Consider the following 12,712-nt stretch of genomic DNA (forward strand, 5'->3'; position numbering starts at 1 on the left):
CTCAAATTTGACTTACCCGTCCTGACTGTTGGCTACTCTTTAAATATCTTAGTTTGGAGCCCTGATTGACTGTCCCTGCATGGTTGTTCTTCAAGCACATATTGAACGTTACATTCTCATGTGCCCTAGAACTATGGGTTTGATTGGTGTCTTTTAAATCATTCATAAAGAAAAAATGCAGGAAACTCAAACAAGATAGACAATATAATATAAAACAATGTTTAGAATATGGTCTTTCTTGGCTGGGCGTGGTGGATCACACCTGTAATCCCAGCACTTTGGGAGGCTGAGGAGGGCGGGTCACAAGGTCAAAAGATCGAGACCATCCTGGCCAACATGGTGAAACCCCATCTCTACTAAAACTACAAAAATTAGCTGGGCGTGGTGGCGCACCTGTAGTCCCAGCTACTCAGGGGGCTGAGGCAGGAGAATCACTTGAACCCGGGAGGTGGAGGTTGCAGTGAGCTGAGATCGCGCCACTGCACTCCAGCCCTGGCGACAGAGCAAGACTCCGTCTCAAAAGAAAAAAAAAAGAATATGGTCCTTCCTTTCAAAAGAAGGACTTACAGTAAAAGGATTTCCATTTCCAGTGGCAATACCTTTGATTATTAAGGATGTTCATCACTTCCCTTTGTGAGGCAGGAAGAATGGCTTATCCAAAATCATTCATTTTGTTGTGAAAAGAATATTTTATTCATTTCAAGTGGGCACATTCATTCTTCCACACTGAGTTCTGTGGACTCCTAGATCATATGAGGATACTAACTAGATCTAGATAACTCCTAATTCTCTAGTATCCGTCTCTTTGCCCTCCTGCTCTCAGGCTTACCAAATTATGGACATGACTCATTTCTCTCCATATTCTATTACTCATACAACTTGACAAATATTCAAATAATATGGCAAAGATTGAGCAGCACTTTCTCTTTTTCTTAACTCTAAAACTTCTTGATGGTCTGTTATCTTCTGGGCTCCCCTTCTTCATCCACCTGTTTCTCTTATTTGCTTTTGAGCTTCATTAGATCTCCCATTATGATAGTTTTCTTCTCTACAAAAGTGCAAAAGAGAAATGAAACATAAATGCTATCTCCTCTAAGTAGTTGTAAAGAGTTTGCCAAATTGTAACATCAGAGGGAACAGTCCCCACAAGAGTGCCCTCACCTTTGGACAGCAATTGCAAGTGCAGAGACTTCCCAAAACCACACTCAGTTTTGATAACCTGCTATTATGACTCACAGAACTCAGGAAAGTGCTATATTTGTGATTAGTTTTCTATTGAAAGGAGGCAAATTAGAACTGGCCAAAGAAAGAGACACACTGGGCAAATTCTGGGAGGCAAAGTTTCTGGTCGTCTCCCCGTGGAATCCTGGATGGCATTACCTCCTCCAGGCTACCATGTGAGACAATACTTAACGAGTACTGCCTAGGAGGGAGCCTCACTTGATTTTCAGTATCTGAAGTTTTCATGGGAGCTTCATTATGTGGGAATAATTGACTGAATCATTGCCATGTTTCCAGCTCTCCTCCCTCCCTGGAGGTTGGGTTGACACCAAGGGGTTCACCATAAATCACCTCATTAGCATAAACTGTTCAGGTGTGCTTGAGGGTGCGTTATGAATAACAAATACACTCTTACCGCGAGGAAGTTCCAAGGGTGTAGAGATCACCTCCTGAAAGCCAGGAGCAAAGGCCAGAATTCATTCTTACACAGTAGTTAATTAAGAAAATCTGTCACTCTTTTAACTAACATATTTTTATAATATATTAATATGTATTATATATCTAAACATAACATATTCTATTTATAGTAAATAAATATGTATGATATGAGATAGAGATATCTGTGTCACTCTTTTAACTAACATATTTTTATAATATATTAATATGTGTTATATATCTAAACATAACATATTCTATTTATAGTAAATAAATATGTATGATATGAGATAGAGATATCTGTGAAAATGATCCGTTGCTTGGATTATAAACTCCCAATGATATTTTCTTTTGAAGGATCTTTTATGCAGCCATGGGACAAAGTAAAGTAAGTCACCATTAGAGGTATCATTATATATACAGTATTAGCACACCTACCTTAACGTCATTTTGTGGGAAGATGCCTCCAAATCTTTCATTTATTTATTAATTGGAATTATTTCATTCCTTTACAATTTAAAATGTATTAATTGAGAATCTAGGGTGGGTCAAGCACTATGTTATAAATTTTGTGATGAGAACGACATAGTTCCTGTCTTTGATGAGCTACCATTCTATTGCAGGAGGCAGTGAGAAAAATTGTAATACAATACCATAAATGCTATACTAGTCATGAACCAGGTACTGTGGGAACTAAATGTGAGTACTTTCATTGAATTTGTGGGTGAGAAGTATCATCCTGGAAACAAGTTTCTTATGTCTGTCACATTGTATGTATAGTACTGGATAAATTCCAGTGTTAAAGTTTAATTAGGTAATTGGCATAAAGTTTTCATCTGTGTAGCCACTAAAATAGAAGTTGCTATTATATTTAATAGCTCCTTTTAAAAGCACCAAACTGTTTTATTTATCAAAAAAATCAATGAACATATTTTTTCATCAACTGCCAACAAAGTCTTCTGTTTGTATCATATTTCCAAGAAATTTCATCTTCTTACTAAGTCTGTTTTGAGGGCTAATTTTGTCCTTACTATATTCTCAAGAGGAGAAAAATCACAGTTCTCCTTTCTGGTTATCTATGAAATCTAGTATCTTGTTAGCTTCGTAATCATGTCTCATTAACTTCCCCAAGTACGTGCAAAATACTCTGAGAAACTGTACATTTCAGAGCTATATAAGAAGAGAATCATGTATTTTGATCTTTAACTAAATGTGGTTAACATTGATTATACAATATTGTATTCTTTTATTATTTCATGTATTAAACCTTTAACAGTTTCAAGTCTTAGCAATAAGATAAAAATCCTTGAAGAAAATTATCATGTAACATTATAGACATAGTAGTTACTCAGATATTATTGAATATAGGAATATGAATGTACTTTGCTAAAAATATATTCTCCTAGAAGACTTTCCAAACAAATTATATCAGGATAATGTAAGAGAATGACAGGGAATATTGGAGAAGGTGCTCTTCCAAGGGCTTTGCATGTAATAACTTTTTTAATTCTCTTAACAATGAGATAGCTATTAGTCTTATAAATGCTTTCTTAGCAAGATCTCTAAAATATATGCTTTTTCCTCTACTTTTGACTCAACTTCAGTGCCAAATAATAAGAAAATGTTATTATCCAAAACCTGGAAGTATGGGAAAAGATAACTGTGTGACTTACATTGTTAAGTGATGGCATTGTCTAACAAGCTCACCTAAAGGTCTTCTGTCTTAAGAATGTAACTTTCCTTGCTATTTACTGGTATCCATGGCAACATTTTATAGCTTTGTAAGCACAGATCTTAACTTGCAGAAAGCCAAGGGGGTGCATGTGTTTATTTTTCTGGTAGTAATGCAAATGGTTTCAGCCCAGTAAAAAAGATCACCTCACAGTTCATGTCTCTGGCCCTGTCAGACAATACTCTGTTTTTTTGTTGTTGTTATTCTAATTTAGCAATCCCATTCCAAATTTCTTCTTTTCTTTCAGTGACTCTATAAACATACATCAGTATGTTTTAGTATAATGACAAGCAAAATAATGCCCTTTACATCTTGCTGATTCCCTTAACAAATTTAATAAAACTTCGACTATGCATCTACATGAGAATTATGTTGTCTTAAGATTTTGAAAATTATGTTTGACAACAAATGACCACTTTCTTGAATTCTTACTGCATTAATCCATTTAGGCTGCTATAACAAATACTAGTAAACTAGGTGGCTTGTAAACAACAAAGGTTCATTTTTACAGTTCTGAAGGCTGGGAAGTCCAAGACCAAGGTGCTGGCAGATTAGTGTCTGGTAAAAACCCATTCCTCATAGACAGTGCCTAGCTGTGCCCTCACATGGTGGATGGGGCTAGCTAGCTTTTGGAGGTCTCTTTTATAAGAGCACTAATCCAATCATGAGAGCTCCACTCTTGTGACTTTATCAACTACCAAAAGGTCCCACATCCTAATTCCACTACCTTTGGGGTTAGGATTTCAATAAATAAATTTTGAGGAGACAAATGTTCAGATCACAGCACCTGTTAACAGGTTAACTCTCCTATAATCTCTGACCCAACTTGCTATCAATCTTGTATTTCACTTTTTTTTTTTTTTGGAGATGGAGTCTCACTCTGTTGCCCAGGCTTTATGGAGTGCAGTGGCATGATCTCTGCTAACTGCAACCTCCGCCTCCCAGGCTCAAGTGATTCTCCTGCCTCAGCCTCCTGAGTAGCTGGGATTACAGGCACCTGCCACCACACCCAGTTAATTTTTGTATTTTTAGTAGAGAAGAGGTTTCATCATGTTGGCCAGGCTGGTCTCGAACTCCTGACCTCTGGTGATCTGCCCACCTTGGCCTTCCAAAGTGCTGGAATTACAGGCATGAGCCACTGTGCCTGGCCTTATATTTCACTTTTAACCCAGCTCCAAAACAAAATAAAACCATTGCCCACCAGGGCAAGCCAGGATTCAATGTGAAACTCCAGACACTGTGCTAGATTTTCAGGACTGCCATAACAAACTGTCACAAACTTGGTTTCTTAATACAATGGAAAAATGGAAACTTATTCTTTCACACTTCTGGAGGACAGAAGTCCAAAATCAAGAAATCAAGTTCTTGGTAATTCCATATTCCCTCCGTGGGCTCTAAGGAAGAATTTTTTTTTTTTTTTTTTTTTTTTGCCTCTTTCAGCTTCCGAGAGCTATTAGTATTACTTAACTTGTGGAGGCAAAATTCCAGTTTCTGCATCCATCTGCACAGTGTCTCCTCCTCTTCTGTGTTTTCTCCTCCCTGTCTGTCAAATATCCTCCTGCCTTACTCTTATGACATCTGTCATGGCATGTAGGTCCACCCAGACAATCAAGGATGATCTTTAAATCTCAAGATCTTTAACTTAGTTACATCTGCAAAGATTCTTTCCCCAAATAGCTAACATTCAGAAGTTCTGGGAATTAGGATATATTCATATCTTTTTGGGGACTACCATTCAACCCACTATACTGCCATATCCAGCCCCAGTTCAGCTCTTTATGCTTACCTCCCAGTGTTTCTTGATAAGTATTTCTGTTTATTTCTTGATCCCTCTCCTATCCCTAACCCACAGACTTTACTCTTTACAGCTTGTTGATTTTGTTGACCATATAGTTTCTCTGCCTAGTACAGCTTCCCCCTCCTTTTATGTATCTAGTGTCCAATCTTCCTTCAAGCAGGCTTCCCCTACCCCCATCCCCAGTTTCCCCAATTCCAGGCTGAGTCTGGTGCTTTCTCGGCTGCTCTCACTGCACAGTGAACATACTCTTATTCTGTTGCTTCCTGAATTTCACTGGCTGTACCCTTCTGTATTTATCTGTATCCTCTATCAATCTTTTTCTCAAAGAGCACAAACTATGCACAACCTCACTCAGTGTCTGTCAATAACAGGCATTTACTAAGGGTTGTTAGGTCAGTCTCTAACTTAAAACTTACTTGTTCTTAAAATTTAGCCCACAACTTTCTTTACGTTTAAACAAATCTAGCACGTGAATTATAATTTATTTTGTGTTCTGGTATTCCTCAGTTATATTTCTTATGCTTGGTTGGTTCACCTAAGTTATTAACTTTGGAGGATAAAATTCATGTGTTCTCTGGTAGATGTATTGGGAACATAGAAATAGCTCGCTAGATTTGTTCACTTAATCCCCAGTGGAAATATCAAAAATATACCTTAGGAGGAAGATAACCTGGCTTAAATTTATCTTTTACTTTTCTCCTCATTAGAGAAAGTCAGACTTTACTTCTTAACAGTTGACTAATGCTTTAGAACTAAGAAAAGTTGTGTTCCAATTGGAATTTCTAGTTTCTGGGTTTTAACAAACTGTCAGCTTTCATAAAGCAAGTTTGTAGAATTTAATTTTCCTTCCCTATTTTATATCTTAATCATAACCACAGTACAAATAATTTGTTGTTTCAAAATCTCCATTCACTCATACATTTTATTCTTGTTGACCTTGGCTTATGCAATTTGGGTGGAAAGAATCACTAACTAGGAGAGGAATATTTGAACTTTGATTTTATGTTTCAGACAAAGTCTTAACTGAGACTTCAGCCACATGAAAGCATGAAATTATTATCTGCCTACTTTGGGAAAACCACCAGTTTAAAACATAAAAGAATTGTATTGTGTGATAGCTTACTCTAAGAAACTTTATTTTCTATTCTTAAGTATTAAATGAATATTTGGGCAATGGAAAATTTTTGTTTTCTATAGCCTTATGAATATTAGTCTTAAAATCATTTTAAAAAATTCAGCTGGTGTCAGGTATCATTAAAAACTCCATATTTGTGCCAGATTAACTGAAAACTTTGGCCCCAGATAAATTGGTGGATTTTGGCCAAGTTTTAGGCAAACTTGGGTCTTTCTTTATTTCAGGTAGAAAGTACATAAAGCTCTATGGATTCTTGCCCTCTGACCTAAACCAACTAAAATTCAACAATTTGGCTATGATTTCCTTAGAGGTTTCATATATTTTTTTGGCTATAAAATGTGAACCCAGGTCAAGAGGCATATACTGAAGCCTCAATTTTAGCAAGAAAAATATATATGAACTAAAAGTGGAAATTCTACAGAAACTTGGCTGAGGAGAAAACTTTAAAACTGGAACAATTAACTTAGACTATTTGGGAAAAGTGAATCTTTCATGTAATTTGCTCTCTTTTTCTGTTCTCATAATTTTAAAGAGTTTTGTGCTAACAGGCTTCTATGCTGCATTACAATCTTTTGATAGGTTCTGTAAAGCAACTTCTCTTATTTTTTCCCTTTGCCTTTAATGTTTTGACTCTTTAATTCGAATCACTCTTTTATTTCTTTTTAATGCTTTTCTATTATGAGGAACTTAGTAAATTTCCCTCAAGGACTGAATCAGAGGGAACAGTGAATTAATCCAGGCAATATTGCACTCCATGTTATGCTCCCTTGTGATCCTTGTGTTGTCCACTTTTCTCTGGACAAGGACGCAGCTCTGTAACATACCATGACTCAAGATGAGTTTCTTTTGTTGTGTGGAAACACTCCCCAAGAGGTGAGGAGGTGACTTCTATCCCTCCCCTTTGTCTAGACATCTCAGTCCTGGAGCTCACAATTATTCTAAAGAGTTTCTAGCTGTTCTCACCAGGAGTGTGTTGAGCCCTTATGCAAATAAAACTTCAAGAGGCACACCTAAACTTGTCTGAAAAGTCTCCTGAAGATCCTTCAAACAACTTTTCTCTCCTTTCTTTTTTTCTCAGTAATCTCTTTACTCCTTTCCACGAAGATTTCCATGCCTCAGAACAAAGTTGACCTTATCTGGAAGAGAGGATAGAGGGGAGATAATGTCTGTCAACATCTGTCACAAAATGTTGCTCCACTTACTGATGAATTAATAAAAAGTCATCTGTACTCTCTTCTGATGCCCATCATCTGCTCTTGTAAGCCTTATTTCCCACTGTTCTTCTGTATAGTGTATGCTCTAGTCAAAAATTTGACTCTTGCTATCATTCATTAATTCCTTCAATCAGTGAGTGTTTTTGAGTGTCTGCTATGTGCCAGACACTATTCTGGCCTCCAAAGATCCACTAAAACAAGCAAAACAAAAACCAGACACATTTCATGGTCTCATGGACCCCACATTCTAGTATAGCCTGTCCATTCCAGCTTTGTGTCTTTCTCTTCTTTAATGGTCCCTCCTTAAGTATTGCCAGTCCTAACTTTCAACTGGTCCCTATGTTTCAAAGTTGTCTTGAATCCACAAAGTGCCTTATTAAGAGTAAGTAAATAGACTTACTCTTAACACTTGCAAGGTTGTGAGGCCTAGGATTGAAGTATGAATGAAATCTACATACTATTTGTATAAATATTTAAAAGATACAAGTTTAGCTAAAAACTCTGATAGCTATATAATTTCAAAATTTTAAAAATGTGTAAGGCTATGGTGTTTATTTGTCTAAAAGTTGGCAAAGTATCCAAGATTACTGCATGTATTTTTGAGCATATTTGGCTATTCTGTGTTGTTTAGCTCTTAAAAATTTTAAATGTTTAATATTGCAGACTGTTGCTCAGCTTCTATGTGCACCTATTGCAAATGTACTAATTTACTAAAGTATGAATGTGTCCACATGCCACACCTGGAATCTGTGGAGAACAGCTCAGCAACAGCTGGGAAAAATGCTTCATTATGAAGAATCCTTTGCACCCGTACTGAAAAGAACTGTGTAAGTTAATTAATTTGTGTTTTCTCTTACCTAACTCTTCTGCTGCTCACATCTTTCCCATATAACAAAGTAGTATCATCTCTGAAGTCAGCAGCAGCTGGCCTCATGACATTTCATACCATTCTTATGCAGTCATCTTTTGTTCTGGGGACAAATGACAAGAGGTTTGAAGAGTTGATCATTTGGGACTTGAAGGAGGTTTGACATGAGAATCTGCATTTAAAACCACAGATTAGGCTCTGCTTGCTGGACCCCAGGTGACGATATATCCACGTATTCTGTTATAAATTTGGGTTTGTATGTTCATAATGTGTGGCACTCTCTAAAGCGTGAGGCCCAAAGGAGGATATTCTTACACAGGCCCGAAGGCAGTACTTTCTGAAGGAAACTTTACTTGGACTAGGAGTGATCTATAATTCTGAAATCTCTAAACACTGCATTTTTTTGTAATGCCTGGAAAAATGTGAGAAATACTGTAATACTTTGCCCATATGTCATATCTCCTCATAGAAAAAAAGTAGTATTTTATGAGTACGAAAGATATTTATTTGTTTTTCAACCACCATCTGTGCACAATAGATTCAAGATTATAGAGTTATTTTAAAAAAAATTGAACAACTAAACTAAGTACAAAAATGCAAATAACTGTAATTCATAATCCTTGTTTTTTTAAACTTAAGAATAAGTTTTATACATCTCTGTGACGGGGTAATTAACAACTACCACCGCCAAATGGCAAATGTGAATTGCAGTGTGGGTGGGAGAGGAGTGAGGGAAGGAAGAAGAATAAGAATCAGTTTGGTTTAAGAGGAAATTAGGAAATACCAATGGGAAAGTTCAGAAGGAAATAAGAGATACAGGATTAGAGGGCAAGGCAGAGATTAGGGTTAGTGAATGATTTTTGCATTGTGGTTCAGAAATTATAATAACGATATTTGCCTCTGTGGTGATAATCAATACATTTCATAAGTGTTTCCTATGTGTCAATGATTCTATTGAATATTTTACACGTACCAGCTCATTTAGTCCTTAGAACCACATGAGGTTGCTGTTACCATAATCCTTCTCTTTGAGATCATATAAATAAGACTTTGAGATGGTTACTTGCTAACAGAGCCAAGAAGTGAACCCAGGTGTATCTGACTGCAAAGCTTCCTTTTAATCACAAGGACATTTGAAGTCATTGGATAGGATTCAGGCTCCTTGGAATAAGGCAAAGAAAAATAAAAGAAGAAAAGGACAGTTAGAGAATGGTAACATCTGGGAGAAGAAAAAGAAGCTTTATTAATTTGGCTAACTTATAAGTGAACAAAATCCCACTTGAACTGATTTAAGCAAAAGAGGGGATTTTAATGGAAGGCTAAGCTATGAAAGAATGGGACAACCATGATTGGAGAAAGGTCAATATCTTTTATAGTATTGGGAACCAAACTCCAGCATCAAGCTTCTTTCCCTGTCTCTTAGCCATGCTTCTTTTCTCCGTATGCCAAGCTCATTCTTATCTCTTTCTAAAGAGTTTTTTCCATGTGGCAAGAACTCAGGTAACCAAAATTTCCAAAATTTTATAGCTTATGATTTCAGTCAACAGAGGTGCATTGGCATGACTCTTTGGCTCTTGAGTCCAAAAATCAGGACGAGGTACTAATTGTTCCTGCCTAGGTCAAGACATACCAATAGTATTAGGATGCTTTTTGCTGCACAACAAAAAACATGAATAAACTCTTATTGTATATTTTTCTTACATAAAAAGAAGTTTAGAGGGAGGGGTTCTAGAGTTGGTCAGGGCTAAATGATGTCAAGGGGCAGATTATCTAGGATTCTTTTAGCATTCTGTGTGGGTAGAAGCATTAATGTTGTTGTTGTCATAACCATATCCTTATGGTAGCATATGAAGCAGAAAAGAGGCAGGAAAAATAACTCTCCTTATGTGACATTCTTTTTTTATTTGGAGAGAAATAACTGCATTTCAGGGTTAATGGGATCTGAACCTAATACAATTTTGGGATCTTCTTTAAGAAAACCAGAAAAATATTAAAATTAAAACTGGGGCACAGGGCTTTGACTGGAGTCATTACGAGTGTTGGCCTCTAAACTTCCTGGTAAATCAAGTCTCTGTTGAATTTCCTCTCTTGTTTCAGTGGATGGACTGAGTCCCATGAAGCCAGATCACTTCTGACTGCAAGGAGCTTGGAAAAGCAAGTATCTGAATCTTTTACCAGCTAAATTTGGAGGTAAGTATCTACCAGACTAGGGAAGAAGAGAAGAAGAATGGCTGTTGAGTGCAGATCAATTTGTTTCCACTGAAGTCTATGGATGAAATATTTATGCATAGCCAAGATATAGAATTGTGCTGTAAAATGTGGTTGATTTGGTGGTAACTATGTGGATAGGTGTGGTAGGTTGAAGTGTCCCCTGCAAATTTATGTCTACCTGGGATCTCAGAATGTGACTTTAATTGGAAATAGGGTCTTGCTGATGCAATTAGTTAAGAATTTTGAGATGAGTCATACTGGATTTTTGGTGGTTGCTAAATCCAATGGCTGGCATCCTTATAGGAAGAGAGGACACACAGACACACAGAAGAGAAGGCCATTGAAAGATGGAGGCAGAGCTTGGGGTTATGCTGACAGGAGCCAAGGAATGCCGGGGGGACATTAGAAGCTGAAAGAAGCAGGGAAGGATTTTCCTCTATAGGTTCAGAGGATGCATGGCCCTGCTGACACCTTGATTTCTGGCTTCCAGCCTTTAGAACTGAGAGAGAATTAATTTTTGCTGTAATAAATCACCCAGTTTGTGGTCATTTACTGTGGCAAGCTTAGGAAACTAAAGCGATAGGGTAAAGGGCAGTTATCAGAATAAGGGGATGTGGTGCTGGTAGACAATCCCAAAGGTGTCCACTGTAGAATTTATAAAAGGAGCTTAGCAGTAGGTGGAGTCATAGCTACAGAATGAGAGCCAGGTTAGTGTGTTGCCTTGATGTTATGACAAGGCATGAGAATGTCAGTGCCAGGAAGAGTGAGCACTGAGAAGTTGAGAAAAGAGGGAAGGCATGATGAGACAGGAGGACAAGCACCTAGCCTTTCATCTAGACAAGCTAATTCCTAAGCATTTCTACCTCCTTCCTGAATCTGCCTGTGAACGTCCTTCATGTGAAATGCTCGTCACCCCAGTCTGCTTGACTAATTCACTGCCCTTCCCTTTGTGAAACTGACATTGAAGGTACACTCCTTCAGTGTTCATGTCGTTGGTGTGGTGTACGTGTGTGTGTGTGTGTGTGTATAGAGTGATACTTTCACAATTTTTTAGATTTCTTTTTGTGATAGGATATTCTTTTTTTTTTTTTTTTTTTTTTTGAGACAGTGTCTCACTCTGTCACCCAACCTGGAGTGCAATGGCATGATCTCAGCTCACTGCAACCTCCACCTCCCAGGTTCAAACAATTCTCCTGCCTCAGCCTTCTGAGTAGCTGGGATTACAGGCGCACGCCATCACACCCAGCTGATTTTTTGTATTTTTAGTAGAGACGGGGTTTCACCATGTTGGACAGGCTGGTCTCGAACTCCTTACCTCAAGTGATCCCTCCACCTCGGCTTCCCAAAGTGCTGAGATTACAGATGTGAGCCACCATGCCTGGCTGTGGTAGGATACTCTTGAAGTTATTTAGGATGTGTTTAATTAAAGACAATGGCATGCAATGTGTATCTTGTGGAGTCTGAGCAAAAAAAAAAAAAAAAAGAGACACTGATATTAAATTTTCATGTATAAGTCTTCTGTATTTAAATACAGTGATTTAATAAAATCTGTTATTTGGAGACAAAGAAGTATTTCATGTATTTTCATTTTAGACATAAAGGAAATCAACTCCTTTGAAGTACCAAAATTTATAACTTAAATTGTTTTGATATAAATATACCTAAAACATATTGTATAGTTCCCTGGATTCTTATACAGAATGCATCTTCTCCCTGATGACCCAATGTCAACATTAGACACATCCATTATTGTTCTGTGTGATATTATAATGTTCTAGGGCCTCTTTCCTAAATACCCTGACAATCGTGCTGCTCTTTTCTCTTGCTGTGAGCTGACCAGCGGTGCCCCTGGCTGTTGCCAGCACACTCCCCTCTCCTAGATCCCTGTCTTCCTCTAGTGCAGTTTTTAATTCATCGTGGCCTGGGAATCCAGATAACATAGCTAATTAGAAATGATCTAAATGTAAGAGTGAATGCCCCTGAGGGAGCATCTGTGGCCTTCTCTGTGAGTTTCTGTGGGAATCTCTCCTTTGCGTTAGATGCTGTAAGTGTTAGTGTATGGATGGCAGACCTGTTTTTCCTTTGCTTCTCAACACTC

General features: G+C 37.5%; 1 long non-coding RNA gene across 1 annotated transcript in view; it reads left to right on the forward strand.

Annotated features, from left to right (window-relative positions):
• LOC134761297 (uncharacterized) overlaps positions 1-12,712 on the forward strand; it is a 420,137-nt gene that overhangs the window by 360,230 nt on the left and 47,195 nt on the right. Inside the window, exons 7-8 of the long non-coding RNA XR_010139778.1 lie at positions 8,199-8,362; positions 10,501-10,593. This is a non-coding gene — a long non-coding RNA (uncharacterized LOC134761297). The remainder of the gene's footprint in view (positions 1-8,198; positions 8,363-10,500; positions 10,594-12,712) is intronic.

Source organism: Pongo abelii, chromosome 3 (assembly GCF_028885655.2).
Source record: "Pongo abelii isolate AG06213 chromosome 3, NHGRI_mPonAbe1-v2.0_pri, whole genome shotgun sequence".
Lineage (NCBI taxonomy): Eukaryota > Metazoa > Chordata > Mammalia > Primates > Hominidae > Pongo > Pongo abelii.